Genomic DNA, 15,798 nt, shown 5'->3' with positions numbered 1-15,798 from the left:
AAGGATTATTCACGCTGGTGTAATCTCATCACAGGCCCTTGAAAATCATAGTGTTTCTGGCTGCTGGGCAGAAGAGGAAGAAAGGGAGTGTATTAGGATTCTCCAGAGAGGCAGAACCAACAGGAAGGATGGATGGATGGATGGATGGATAGATAGATAGATAGATACATACATACATACATACATACATAGATAATTATTTTTAAAAGAGACAGGATCTAACTAGGTTGCCCAGGCTGGTCTTGAACTCCTGGGCTCAACTGATTCTCTTGCGTCTTCCTCCCAAAGTGTCAAAATTACAGGCATGAGCCACCACACCCAGTACTTAAAAATACTTCATTAAAAGTATTTTTAAATAGCCAGGCGTGGTTGGCTATTTAAAAGGTGGCGCGTGCCTCCACGATGGTGCACGCCTACGATCTAGCCGCAGTGGTGCACACCTGTAATCCCAGCTACTTGGGGATTAAAAGTTTTTTTTTGTTTTTTTTTGTTTTTTTTGAGACGGAGTTTCGCTCTTGTTACCCAGGCTGGAGTGCAATGGCGCGATCTCGGCTCACCGCAACCTCCGCCTCCTGGGTTCAGGCAATTCTCCTGCCTCAGCCTCCTGAGTAGCTGGGATTACAGGCACGCACCACCACGCCCAGCTAGTTTTTTGTATTTTTAGTAGAGACGGGGTTTCACCATGTTGACCAGGATGGCCTCGATCTCTCGACCTCGTGATCCACCCGCCTCGGCCTCCCAAAGTGCTGGGATTACAGGCTTGAGCCACCGCGCCCGGCCTGGGGATTAAAAGTATTTTTAATGAAGGTGTGTACCTTGTGTTTTTAGACATAATGAGTACTACTGCACACGTAATAGACTACTGCAGTATAGTGTAACCATCACTTTTACATGCACTGGGAAACAAAAAAATGTGAGCCAGTGCACCCGGCTGAGAGGAGATTTATTAAAGGAATTGGCTCATGTGATTATTGCAGCCATTAAGTCCCGCAATGAGCCATATGCAAGCTGGAGCCCCTGGGATGCTGGTAGCGTGGCTCAATCCAAGTCTGAAGGCCTCAGAGCCAGGGAGGCCAAGGGTGTAACTCTCAGGTCAAGCCCAAAGGCCTGAGATCTCAGGGAGGGGAGCCACCGATGTAAGTCCTGGAATCCAAAGGCTGAGAAGTCTGGAGTTAGTGGCCCAGGACAGGAGAGGAAGAGTGTATCCCAGCTCCAGCAGGTAGATCAGCACATACATTTCCCCCTGGTTTTTGTTCTCTCCAGGCCCTCAACAGATTGAATGGTGCCTACCCACATTGCAGGCAGATCTCCCCCACCCAGTCCACTGAGACTCACACACTAATCTCCTCTGGAAACATCTTCCCAGAGATACTCAAAATAATGCTTTAGTAGGCTTCTAGGTTTTCCTTAATCCAGTCAGGTTGACACCTAAAACTAACCATCAGAGAGAGATTCCAAGCATGAGAAAGACTGTACCAAGGCTGCTAAGAAGACATACGGGACCAGCCGGGTGCAATGGTTCATGCCTATCATCCCAAGGGGAGCAGATCACCTGAAGTCTGGAGTTCAAGACCAGCCTGGCCAACACGATGAAACCTCATCTCTACTGGAAATACAAAAATTAGCTGGCCGCAGTGGTGCACACCTGTAATCCCAGCTACCTGGGAGGCTGAGACAGGAGAATAGCTTGAACCCAGGAGGCAGAGGGTGCAGTGAACCTAGATAGCATCACTGCACTCTAGCCTGGGCAACAGAGTGAGATTCCGTCTCAAAAAAAAAAGGTGTAGGGACCCCATGAAGTATCTCAGCGGCCTCTGGGAACAGAGAGTAGCTCCCTTTGCTCACAGCCAGGTAGGAACCAGGACCTCAGATCTACATCCACAAGGAACTGGATTCTGCCAATCCAAATGAGTCTAGAAGTAGGTTCTTCCCCAGAGCCTCCAGACAAGAGCCCAGCCCTTGGACATCTTGCTTTCAGCCTTGTGGGACCCCGAGCAGAGAACCCGGCCAAGCCCAGACTTGTGACCTACTAAGCTCTGAGATAATAAGTGGGTGTTGTTTTCAGCTGCTATGTCTGTGGTCGCTTGTCACACTGCACTAGAAAACAAACACATACGGCCACACCTAACTGAGCGGCGTTGGGAAATGGTGCCTCAAGCTGGATATTCATGTGCATTGCTAAACTTGGAAGAGAAGTTCTATAATGAAAGACAGAGAAGCAAGAATACTGGAGAGATGATAAGACATTCTTGCACACACTGCAAACCCGCCCTTTCCAAGACGGCAGACATCAACCACCTGTGGGTATCTTTTTTTTCTTTTTTGAGACAGGGTCTTGCTCTGTTACTTAGGCTGAAGTGCAGTGGTGCAATCTTGGCTCACTGCAACCTGAACCTCCCGGGCTCAAGTGACCCTCCACTTCAGCTTCCCGAATAGCTGGAACTACAGGTGCATACCACCACGCCGGCTAATTTTTGTATTTTTTAAATATTCTTTTTATATAAATCCAGTTAAAAATGTATCTAATTTTTATATTCTTTTTATAGAGATGAGGTCTTGCTATGTTTCCTAGACTGGTCTCAAACTCCCGGGCTCAAGCAATCCACCCTCCTCAGCCTCCCAAATTGCTGGAATTGCAGGCATGAGCCACCTCACCCAGTCTAAAAACATTCTTCTCATTCAGCACTATAGGTTTTAAAAGGTAGTGTTCCCATTAGAAATAATGGCAAAGAAAGGAACTCCCAGTCACATGCAGCAAACCTGTTTTCCCAGACCACATTAACGCACTAGATGATGCAGGTCAGTGTGCAGGAGAGGTTGATGGAGAGATAGGAGGGTCCTGGAAACAAAGGAAGACTGACGTGAGATAGATGACCGCCACCGCGGAGACTCAGATGGTGCCTGCACTACCGTGGTTCATCTTTGGAGGCTGGGCACGTCATAGTCTAGAACAGAATCTAAATTCTAGTAGCAAAACGGGTGGAGTGGTTATTGTAGAAGGCGGGATCACAACCTGTCATTTGGGGAGGGTGAGGGAAGGACTGGCTCAGCCTCACCAAGGACGTATGTGTAGCACCCTCTGGTGGCCTGTGGTGGCACGTGAGCCAGGCAGATCAGAATCCCCCATCTCTCACCCCCAAGCCCCCACCCTCCTCCCAGCCACCCTCATCTCAGGCAAGACAAAGCCAGAGTCCTACCTGGCCCTCCCTCGCTTCCACTCCTGTCCGTCGGAATGATTCATTAAGAACTTCATCAGACCACGTCACTCCTCTGCTCCAGATTCAGAATAATGTCCCTTCTCCCTGATATTCAGCCACAGTACTCACAGTGGTCTCCATGGCTCTACCCGGTACAGCGCCTCCCAGCTACCTTTCTGTCTCCACCCCCTGCCCCTCTCCCCGATTCTCACCCTGCTGTAGCCACGCTGGGCTGCCTGCTAGTCCTCTGCCGGCACAACACACCAAGCACACTCCCACCTCTGCGTTTTCTGTCTCCTCCACCTGGAACGCACGGATGAATCCTTCATGTCCTTCATATCTGTGCTCAAATATCACCACAGCAGCTTTTGCACTAAATAAAAAAAACAGCCCTCCTCCCAGCACACTACATCACCTTTAACTGGATTTAGTTTTTGCCATAGTATTTAATATCATCTGACGTATTACATATTTATTTACATATATATCTGTGTGTGTGTTTATATTTGTTTATTACCTGTCTGCCCCTACTAAAGTTTGGGCTTTTTCAAAAAAGCAGGAACTTAGTTTTGTTCCCAGTTGAACCCCCAGCATCTAGAATAGTGCCTAGCCTATAGTAGGTGCTCAAATATATATGTTGGGGAAATAAATGAATCAAGACCTGAATAACGAGCAAGCATGGTATGACCTTCATTGTTCCTTTCGTGAATATCAAGACACTATCACAAAAAGTACAACTCTACAAATTTACATACAATTGATAAAATTCCTATTATATCCCAGCAGCTGGGGCAAAGGAAAAAAAAAAGAAAAGAAAAAAATTCCAATATAATCCCAACACGTGTTTCTTCCCCAACCACCACAGATACATCAGACAGATGGTATAGATCTCTTCATGATTCAGTCTGTTGAACTATGCAACTGTCATCGTATCCCACAGGTTTCTTTCTTTTTTTTTTTTTTTTAGTAGAGACAGGGTTTCACCATGTTGACCAGGATGGTCTCGATCTCTTGACCTCGTGATCCACCCGCCTCGGCCTCCCAAAGTGCTGGGATTACAGGCGTGAGCCACCGCGCCCGGCTATTTTTTTTTTTTTTTTTTTTATTCCACAGGTTTCTTTTTAATTGGATTAAATTATCTCACAATTTGTTTGGAAAGAATAAAGTACTTGTAAATAGCGAATACATGTAGGAAGAGGTATGCTCAGGGTGTACTGGATGGTGGCTTACTAGATCTCAGAAGCCACTATAAAGATACCACAATAGCATCAAGACAATATTGGCCTGGGCATAGACAAATTAACCAGTGGAAGAGAAAAGAGAATCCAGGCCGGGTTCGGTGGCTCACGCCTGTAATCCCAGCACTTTGGGAGGCTGAGATGGGCAGATCACGAGGTCAGGAGATCGAGACCATTCTGGCTAGCACGGTGAAACCCCGTCTCTACTAAAAACACAAAAATTGAGCAGGGCATGGTGGCGAGCACCTGTAGTCCCAGCTACTCAGAAGGCTGAGGCAGGAGAATCGCTTGAACCCGGGAGGCAGAATTTGCAGTGAGCCGAAATTGTGTCACTGTACTCCAGCCTGGGTGACAGAGTGAGACTCCGCCTCAAAAAAAAAAAAGAGAGAGAGAGAGAATCCAGGAGTAGATATCTGTTTATAAGAACATAAAATGTGAACAGTTATAAAAGCACTAATCCCATTCATGATAATGAAAGAAAAAAAAATGTGAACAGTGCAATTTTAAATCAGTGGGAAATGGATGGATTATATAATAAATGACGATGCTACTACCTATCAGGAAAATAATTGGCCCTCCATTTTATATCGTACAAAAATAAGTTCCAAGTAGATTAAATACTGAAACATAGATGGTACTTTCATCTATTCATTTATTTATAATATTTTTGAGGCAGGGTCTTACTCTGTCACCCGGCCTGGAGTACAATGGCCCAATCAGCTTCACCGAAGCTTCACCCTCCCTGGCTCAAGCAATCCTCCTACCTCAGCCTCCTTAGTAGCTGGGACTATGGGAATGTGCCACCACACTCGGCTAATTTTTTTGTATTTTTTGTAGAGGCAAGGTTTTGCCATGTCGCCCAGGCTGGCCTTGAACTCCTGGGCTCAAGTGATCTGCCCACCTCAGTCTTCCAAAGTGCTGGGACTACAGGTGTGAGCCACCATGCATAGCCAGCAGGTCCATTTAGAACCCCAACTAAGTTCAGAATATAGTTAATTTGGTCCTCATGCCTATATGAAGACATGTGACTGATTTCACCAGGGTCACAATTTATAGTGCACATTCTTTTTTTTTTTTTTTTTTTGAGACAGAGTCTGGCTCTGTCACTCAGGCTGCAGTACAGTGGCACAATCTCTGCTCACTGCAACCTCTGCCTCCTGGGATCAAGCAATTCTCCTGCCTCAGCCTCCTGAATTGCTGGAAATACAGGCACACACCACCACATCCAGCTAATTTTTGTATTTTTAGTAGAGACGGGGTTTCGCCATGTTGGCCAGGCTGGTCTCGAACTCCTGACCTCAATTGATCCGCCCGCCTTGGCCTCCCAAAGTGCTGGGATTACAAGCGTGAGCCACTGCTCCCGGCCTATGGTTTTCATTTGATATAAATATCTTCACTATGTTGAATCTAGACAGGAAGATACATCAGACAAACCCAGATCAAGGGACATTCTATAAAATCACTGGCCTGTTATCTTCAAAAGTGGTCTCGAAAGTAGAGCAAACACTGAGAAACTGTTCCAGACTAAAGAAAACTAAAAGGGGATGAAAACCAAAAGCAGCATGTGATCCTGGGTTGGACTCTTTTGCAAGGACATTATTGGGACGATTGGTGAAACTTGAATGGAGTACATGGATTTGATTGTAGTAAAACATCATTAACAGTGTCCTGGTTTGGATGGTTGTATTACACTTACGTAAGGGAGTGTCGCTGTGTGTAAGAAATCCACACAGCCAAGTAGTCTCATGGGCCACCAGACATGTTGTTAGCAACATACTCTTAAATGGCTCAAGGCAAAAAAAAAATTATTTTTGCACTTGTCTTGCAATTTTTCTGTAAGTTTAACATTGTTTCAAAAGAAAAAGAAAAGGAAAAAAAAAATTTTAACTATTAACCCGGTGGGGAAATTAACAGAAAACAAAACTGCACGTGTGCAATTAGAACTTCTAGGCTGGCCGGTGTAGCTCACACCTGTAATCCCAGCATTCTGGGAGGCCGAAGCAGGCAGATCTCTGAGCCTAGGAGTTCGAGACCAGCCTGCATGGTGAAACCCCGTCTCTACAAAAAATACAAAAATGAGCTGGGTGTGGTGACACATGCCTGTAGTCCCAGCTACTCAGGAGACTTAGGTGGATCGCTTGAGCCCAGGAAATGGAGGTTGCAGTGAGCCACGATTGCACCACTGCACTCTGGCATGGGCTCACGTAACACTTCTAGTTACGTGTACCTGTATACTTACTTCAATACTAAATAATTGTCAACTCTCTGGCCAGGCGCAGTGGCTCATGCCTGTAATCCCGGCACTTCGGGAGGCTGAGTCAGGAGGATCACCTGAGGTCAGAAATTTGAGACAAGCCTGACCGAGATGGAGAAACCCCATCACTACTAAAAATATATAATTAGCCAGGAGTGGTGGCACATGCTTGTAATCCCAGCTACTCGGGATGCTGAGGCAGGAGAATCACTTGAACCTGGGAGGTGGAGGTGAACTGAGATCACACCATTGCACTCCAGCCTGGGCAACAAGAGTGAAACTCCATCTCAATAATAATAATAATTATAATTGCCGGGCGCGGTGGCTCAAGCCTGTAATCCCAGCACTTTGGGAGGCCGAGGCGGGTGGATCACGAGGTCGAGAGATCGAGACCATCCTGGTCAACATGGTGAAACCCCGTCTCTACTAAAAATACAAAAAATCAGCTGGGCATGGTGGTGCGTGCCTGTAATCTCAGCTACTCAGGAGGCTGAGGCAGGAGAATTGCCTGAACCCAGGAGGCGGAGGTTGCGGTGAGCCGAGATCGTGCCATTGCACTCCAGCCTGGGTAACAAGAGCGAAACTCCGTCTCAAAAAATAATAATAATAATTATTATTATTATTATTATTATAATTATTGTCAACTCTCAGAAAGAATTATTTGGCGTATTTCTTTTTTTTTTTTTTTTTTTTTTTTTTTTTTTTTTTTTTTTTTAAGACAGAGTCTTGTTCTGTCACCCAGGCTGGAGTGCAGTGGGCAGGAAAGGCAAAAGCTATTCCTGGAATATATGCCTATTCCCGTGAGAACGAACCTCTGGACTTTCCAGGACAGAAGGGGTTCGATGTGGGCAAATTTCCACCAACTGGCCCATTGGTTTCCTCAAGGAATAGTACCATATCCAGAGCTCTGAGCTGGTCTTTATTAGTGGAAAGCTGGACATTTGGCTGGGGCAGTAACTAGATCAGCCTTGGTGAGTGGGAGTCCACATTGCTGACCCATGGGTAGCCTTGTCTCTGCTGCTGTGGCAGCTTCATTCATGTGCCCTTAGTGCTGGAGTGGCAGGTAACAGAGGCTGGCTAAGGTCAACTGGCTGAGTCATTTTTGTCTTTTTTACTATGTAAAGCCTTCTTAGCAGATGTCCTCTGGTGGACATTAACATGTGACACAAAGATCTTCAAACTTCAGGCGCACTTCCGTATGTCCATTCACATGGCTCTATCTCCATCTCTTTTTCTCCAATCTTCTAATATTTTTCTTTCTTTCTTTTTTTTTTTTTTGAGATGGAGTCTTGCACAGTTGCCCAGGCTGGAGTACAGTGGCACAATATCAGCTCACTGCAACCTCTGCCTTCCGGGTTCAAACAATTCTCCTGCCTCAGCCTCCCAAGTAGCTGGGATTACAGGCACACGTTACCATGCCCAGCTAGCTTTTTGTATTTATAGTAAAGACAAGGTTTCACCATGCTGTCCAGGCAGGTCTCGAACTCCTGGCCTCATGATCCGCCCACCTCGGCCTCCCAAAGTGCTCGGATTACAGGAGTGAGCCACTGGGCCCAGCCTACTTTTCCTTCCAGGCCCCTGACCCGTCAGTCAGGACATTTGTCACTGCCATTAGTCTATATATGTATATGGTAGTTTAAGGTCACTGTTCTTTCTACACAAAGTAGATCACCACGCACACCTCCCAGAGTTCTCCCTTCATCATTGTCTTCCAAGACTATCTCAGAGAAATGCTGTCCATTGCCCACTCGTTTCCTGCACCTGTATAGTAAGCTGACCTACTGCGAAAACACACAGGCTTTTTTCTCCTCCTTTAGCTCCATAGAAGACTCCCCACAAAGACAAAGGCGTGAATTGAGGGAGGGTAATTGATTCTACAGTGTTGGGGACCATGGGAATCGGGCTATCTGCTCATGCAGCTTTCTCAGGTCCTCTGGCCCTACTTGACTGATACTAGACTTATCACATCAATATATATACTTTTTTTTGATACAGAGTCTCGCTCTGTCTCCCAGTCTGGAGTTCAGTGGCATTCTATTGGCTCACTGCAACCTCTGCCTGCCAGGTTCAAACGATTCTCCTGCCTCAGCCTCCCAAGTAGCTGGGATTACAGGCATGCACCACCACACGCAGCTAATTTTTGTATTTTTAGTAGAGACCAGGTTTCACCATGTTGGCCAAGCTGGTCTCAAACTCCCGACTTCAAGTGATCGGCCTGCCTCAGCCTCCCAAAGTGCCGGGATTACAGGTGTGAGCCATCGCGCCCAGCCCACATCACATCAATATTAGGATGGAGTGTTGCTTTGCACCCCTGATCCTAAGAATTAGTGGTTCTGAGAGGACTCAAAGCATGATGGGAAATTCCAGCTACATAGTCACTGGGTCATGGTCCACCATTCTGTCTCTAAGGCCCAGTACCATACCAGAGTTTTTTTTGTTTTTGTTTTTGTTTTGCAGCGTTTCGTTTTGTTTTTGAGACAGAGTCTCGTTCTGCCACCCAGCTTGCAGCGCAGTGGTGTGATCTCAGTTCACTGCAACTTCCACCTCACGGAGTTCAAGTGATTTTCCTGCTTCAGCCACCCAAGTAGCTGGGATTACAAGTGCGCACTATCATGCCCAGCTATTTTTTGTATTTTTAGTACAGACAGGGTTTCACCATGTTGGCCAGGCTGGTCTTGCTCGAACTCCTGATCTCAAGTGATGCACCTGCCTCAGCCTCCCAAAGTGCTGGGATTACAGGCGTGAGCTACCACGCCCAGCCCAGAGTTGTTTTTGAACAGTGTTTAGATGGGCATGGTGGCTCACGCCTATAATCCCAGCACTTTGGGAGGCTGAGGTAGGAGGATCATGAGGTCAGGAGATCAAGACCATCCTGGCCAGCATGGTGAAACCTGATTTTTACTAAAAATACAAAAATTAGCTGGGCATGGTGGCGCACAGCTGTAGTCCCAGCTATTCGGGAGGCTGAGGCAGGAGAATTGCTTGAACCCGGGAAATGGAGTTTGCAGTGAGCAGAGATCATGCCACTGCACTCCAGCCTGGTGACAAAGCTAGACTCGGTCTCAGAAAAACAAAACAAAAAAGACAAGCAGGTGTTTAATTCTTCACTGCAGACAGCATGGTCTTGCTCCAGAGCCCCAAGGCCCCTTCCAAAGCTTCACACAAATTGTACACAGCATCTTCCCTCACCGCTGATAATCTCCAGCACCACAGGGTATGCTGAATTGTATTATCCTAGGAGTGGGACTGTTTGCACTGTATCCTGTATCTACTGCAAAGTTCTGTCATGCTCTGGGCCTGCTTTAGACTTTTCTCAAAGCTGCCAACCTTCCGTGACGCCTGGCATACAGAGGAGTAGTGTCCTTAGGTGTAGGATATGCTGACTCTAGAATCTGAAGATATCCACCAAGGGTTGTGCTTTCTTTTTTGTGGTGAAAGGCATAAGATGCAATAATTTATCTTTTACTTTGAAGGAGATATCCCAACATGCCCCTGGCAACTGGAGTCCTAAAAATTTTATGATGTCGGGACTTGGTGCGGTGGCTCACACCTAAAATCCCAGCACTTTGGGAGGCCAAGGTGAGCAGGTCACCTGAGGTCAGGGGTTTGAGACCAGCCTGACCAACACAGTAAAACCCTGTCTCTGCTAAAAATATAAAAATGAGCTGGGCATGGTGATGGGTGCCTGTAATCCCAGCTACTTGGGAGGCTGAGACAGGAGCCAGGAGGTAGAGATTGCAGTGGGCGAGATCACGCCACTAGACTCCAACCTGGGCAACAGAGCAAGACTGTCTCAAAAAAGTAAAACTTTTATGCATGTAGAAGCTCCCTGAAGTTTTTTTCTTTTTTTCTGAGACAGAGTTTTGTTTTTGTGGCCCAGGCTTGAGTGCAGTGGCGTGATCTTGGCTCACCGCAACCTTCTGCCTCCTGGATTCAAGTGATTCTCCTACTTCAGCTTCCGGAGTAGCTGGGATTACTGGCATGGGCCACCACGCCTGGCTAATTTTTTGTATTTTTAGTAGAGATGGGGTTACTCCATGTTGGTCAGGCTGGTCTCAAACTCCCAACCTCAAGTGATCCGCCCACCTTGGCCTCCCAAAGTGCTGGGATTACAGGCGTGAGCCACTGCAGCTGGCCTTTTATTTTTAGATGAACTCTGTCGCCAAGCTGGAGTGCAGTGGCGTGATCTCGGCTCACCGCAACCTCCACCTCCTTGGTTCGAGTGATTCTTGTGCCTCAGCCTCCCAAGTAGCTGCAATTACATGCCACCACACTCAGCTAATTTTTGTGTTTTTAGTAGAGACAGGGTTTCACCATGTTGTCCAGGATGGTCTCGATTTCCTGACCTCATGACGTGCTGGCCTTGACCTCCCCAGGTGCTGGGATTACAAGCAGCAGCCACTGCGCCCAGCCAGTCCCTGAATCTTTACAGAGTGCCCTCTGAAGTGCCTGTGTCTTACCAAGGCCTCCACTGTATTATCCATCTCTCGTTCATCCAACTCAGGAGTTTGAGACTAGCCTGGCCAACATGGCAAAATCCTGTCTGTACTAAAAATAGAAAAAGTAGATGGGCATGGTGACAGGTGACTATAATCCCAGCTACTCCAGAGGCTGAGGCAGGAGAATCGCTTGAACCACAGAGGCAGAATTTGCAGTGAGCTGACATTGCACCACTGCACTCCAGCCTGGGTAACAGCAAGACTCTGTCTCAAAAAAAAAAAAAAAAAAAAAAAAAAATCTCTTAATGTTTTAAGAAAGTTGATGAATTTGTGTTGGGTCACATTCAAAGCTGTCCTGGGCCACATGCAGCCTGAAAGCTGTGGGTTGGACAAACTTGAGACAGTGAAATCTCTTCAGACTGTGTTTTACAAAGAATAGGAGAGACAGCCCCGGGAGAAAAGCCTTACATGTATATTGTTGCCCATTTCATGTAAATGCAAACTTTTTTTTGACTCTTTTTCTTTTCTGATTGGGATAGAAAAGAACACATTTGTCAAATCAGTGAGTGTATAATATGTTCCTGAGGCCAAAGTAACCTGCTCCAGCGAAGATCATACATCTTACATAACGGCTGTAACTGGGGCCATAGTACTTGGTTGAACTCATGGTAGTCTACAGTCACCTTCCAGGCTTCATCTGCTTTCTGTAGAGTCAAGAATGGTGAATTAGGCCAGGCGCAGTGGCTCATGCCTGTAATCCCAGCACTGTGGGAGCTGAGGCAGGCAAATCACCTGAGGTTGGGGGTTAGAGACCAGCCTGACCAACATGGAGAAACCCAGTCTCTACTAAAAATATAAAAAAATTAGCAAGGCATGGTGACACATGCCTGTAATCCCAACTACTCGGGAGGCTGAGGCAGGAGAATCGCTTGAACCTGGGAGGCAGAGGTTGCGGTGAGCCGAGATCACACCATTGCACTCCGGCCTGGGCAACAATCGTGAAACTCCATCTCAAAAAAAAAAAAAAAATGGTGAATTAAACAGATACATGATAGAAACCACCATTCCCGTGTCCTTTATATCCTAAAGATGGAACTAATTTCTGCTATATACCTACTCTCAACACTTTCCTTTCTTGACCCCCAGGAATAAACCAATCCTGATTATACACTCAGAGACTGGGAAATGACCACTGAGTGGCTCCAAGGACCCAATGGAGGCACCACAAGCCAGCCTCAAGACAGGATTTCACTTACTACCTGGCCCCATGTGCCTCCCGCACCGTAACAAGGAGAGGTTATGATGATGCTTCCGGTCGCCAGCATCACTGCCAAACAGACCCTGCATCCAACAGACCTTCATATGTCTAGGTATTTTAGTTTCCCTGGTGCACAGGTACCCAAGTAAATGGCCATTGTTCTCTTTGAGAAGGAACGGAGAGAATCGGTTTCATATATTCTTGTTTTAAGAATAGCCGGGCGCGGTGGCTCAAGCCTGTAATCCCAGCACTTTGGGAGGCCGAGGCGGGTGGATCACGAGGTCGAGAGATCGAGACCATCCTGGTCAACATGGTGAAACCCTGTCTCTACTAAAAAAATACAAAAAACATTAGCTGGGCATGGTGACACGTGCCTGTAATCCCAGCTACTCAGGAGGCTGAGGCAGGAGAATTGCCTGAACCCAGGAGGCGGAGGTTGCGGTGAGCCGAGATCGCGCCATTGCACTCCAGCCTGGGTAACAAGAGCGAAACTCCCTCTCAAAAAAAAAAGAAAAAAAAGAATATTCTTAAGAATATGTCCTTCCTCCTAGGGATACAGCCACCTCTTTAGTCAAGGGATTCCAAGTCCAAAACTGACTCTCGTCTGGACACTAGGAAAGGGATTATGAATTTTTCTTGGGTGACGGCCTTCAGCCTTCTAGTTGCTTTTCCTTAAGTTCTTCTGCTAGTGCAAGCTGGCGACATTTCACTCTATTAGTCATCTCCATAACTCCCTGTTGGCCGGTTCCTCCTGGCTGCCACTCAGTCCTCACCAGTCATTACGATAATTGCCACTGCCTAGCTTCCGGAAGTTTAGCACTGCCATCTGGCCTTTCTTGTTGGTTTCAAGTCCAGTTATCCTCATTGCTATCAGTAAGTCACATTCTGTACTAGTCTCTTCTGTTATCCTAGAGAGGAGAGAGAGCACTTATCTTTTTAGAGATTCTGGGGAGCCTCTCACAGGCAAATTCTTTTTTTTTAAAATTTGAGTCAGAGTCTTGTCACCCAGACTGGAGTGCAGTGGCACGATCTTGGCTCACTGCAACCTCTGCCTCACAGGTTCAAGCAAGTCTCAAACCTCAGCCTCCCAAGTAGCTAGGATTACAAGCACCTGCCACACACCGAGCTAAATTTTGTATTTTCCCTTTTTTTTTGAGATGGAGTCTTGCTTTGTCACCCAGGCTGGAGTGCAATGGCACAATTTCGGCTCTCCGCCTCCCAGGTTCAAGCGATTCTCCTGCCTCAGCCTCTCAAGTAGCTGAGATTACAAGCATGTGCCACCATATACCATGTTGGCCAGGCTGATCTCACTCCTGACCTCAGATGATTCACCTGCCTCAGCCTCCCAAAGTGCTGGAATTACAGGCATGAGCCACCACACCCTGCCCTTTTTTTTGTTTTTTTTTTGAGGTGGAGTCTCACTCTGTTGCCCAGGCTGGAGTGCAGTGGCATAATCTTGGTTAACTGCAACCTCTGCCCTCTGGGTTCAAGCAATTCTCCTGCCTCAGCCTTCTAAGTAGCTGGGATTACAGGAGTGCACCACCATACCCAGCTAACTTTTGTGTTTTTTAGCAGAGAAGGCATTTCTCCACGTTGGCCAGGCAGGTCTTGAACTCCTAACCTCAAGTGATCCACCCACCTCGACCTCCCAAAGTGCTGGGATTACAGGTGTGAGCCACTGTATCCGGCCTAATTTTTGAATTTTTTGTAGAGACAGGGTTTCACCATGTTGGTCAGGCTGGTCTCGAACTTCTGACCTCAAATGATCTACCCACCTCAGCCTCCCAAAGTGCTAGAATTACAGGTGTGAGCCATCATGCCCAGCAGCAAATTCTTTATGGCCTTGATAAACAGTGTGTTGTTACGGTTTGAATGTGACCCCTAAAAATTTTTGTGTTAGAAGCTTAATTCCTCTGCCCTCATAAATGGATTAATGTCAGCTCTGCCCTCATGAATGAATTAATGGAGTAATGCAGGTTCTACTGGTCTAGAATGAAGTAATATCATTATCATGGGAGTAGGTTCATTATCAGGGAATGGCTTTGTTATAAAAACAAGCCCTTTTTGCTTGTTTTGTGTGTGTGTGTGTGTGTGTGTTGTTGTTGTTGTTGTTGTTTTGTTGTTATAAAAGCAAGCTGTATCGTGGGAATGGCTCTGTTAAAGAAAGCAAGCAAGACCCTCTCACCATGTGATGTTCTTTGCCATGTTATGATGCAGCAAGAAGGATCTCACCAGCTGCTGACATCAGACTCTTGGGCTTCCCAGCCTCCAGAACCACGAGCTGAGTAAACTTCTTATACACTACCCAGTCTGTGGTATGCAGTGATAGCAACAGAAAACAGATAAAAACGTATTTTCTGGGCCTTCTCATGCAGATCTTCTGGTTACCCATAGTCTAGCCATTCCGGCACACGCATTTCCCTGAGTCTTTTGATTCTACCCTCATGATCTGCCATAGCAATTCCAGCATTTAAACTTTCTTTGGCTTGGATCACCACTTTTTCCATGTTTCTAGGATCCATCCTAGTGGTGGAGTTTGTACCATTTCCTACTGCCCTTGACAGGATGTTAAATCTTGTATTTTGAAAGAGGGATTCCTGCTGGGTGTGGTGACTCACGTCTGTAACCTGAGCACTTTGGGAGGCCAAGGCAGGCGGATCACAAGGTCAGGAGTTTGAGACCAGCCTGACCAACATGGTGAAACCCCATCTCTTTTTTTTTTTTTTTTTTTCTTTTGAGACAGTTTCACTCTTGTTTCCCAGGCTGGAGTGCAATGGCGTGATCTTGGCTCACCACAACCTCTGCCTCCTGGGTTCAGGCAATTCTCCTGCCTCAGCCTCCCAAGTAGCTGGGATTACAGGCACGCGTCACCATGCCCAGCTAATGTTTTGTATTTTTAGTAGAGACAGGGTTTTACCATGTTGATCAGAATGGTCTCGATCTCTTGACCTCGTGATCCACCTGCCTCAGCCTCCCAGAGTGCTGGTATTACAGGCTTGAGCCACCACGCCTGGCTTTTTTTTTTTTTTTTTTTTTTTAAATCACTCTGGAGAATAGTTCTGCTTAACCATCTCTTCTAAAAATACAAAAAATTAGGGGGTGTGGTGGTGGCTGCCTGTAATCCCAACTACTTGGGAGGCTGAGGCAGGAGAGTCGTTTGAACTCAGGAGGAAGAGGTTGCAGTTAGCTGAGATCACGCCATTGCATGCCACCCTGGGTGACAGGACGAGACTTTGTCTCAAAGAACAAAAAAGAGGGATTCCCAAGTCAATAAACTCTTCCCTGTCCAATTTTATGTCCCTCTCCTTCATCAAGCACCGTGAGAATCCAATTCCACGTGATCTCCCTGGCTTCTGCCAATACATGCTGGCTAGGTTTTGCTACTTCTGTGGCACATAGCCACTGTCCATCC

General features: G+C 46.7%; 1 non-coding gene across 1 annotated transcript; it reads right to left on the bottom strand.

Annotated features, from left to right (window-relative positions):
* Positions 1-4,060: 4,060 nt before the first annotated feature.
* LOC120364175 (small nucleolar RNA SNORD77) lies at positions 4,061-4,130 on the bottom strand. The gene has a single exon (XR_005579517.1). It is a non-coding gene; the product is annotated as a small nucleolar RNA SNORD77 (small nucleolar RNA).
* Between the last annotated feature and the right edge of the window lie 11,668 nt (positions 4,131-15,798).

This window comes from Saimiri boliviensis, chromosome 2 (assembly GCF_048565385.1).
Source record: "Saimiri boliviensis isolate mSaiBol1 chromosome 2, mSaiBol1.pri, whole genome shotgun sequence".
In the NCBI taxonomy this organism is placed as follows: Eukaryota; Metazoa; Chordata; class Mammalia; order Primates; family Cebidae; genus Saimiri; species Saimiri boliviensis.
The sequence above is the reverse complement of the archived record's forward strand: the minus strand, read 5'-3'. Positions and strand labels throughout refer to the sequence as shown.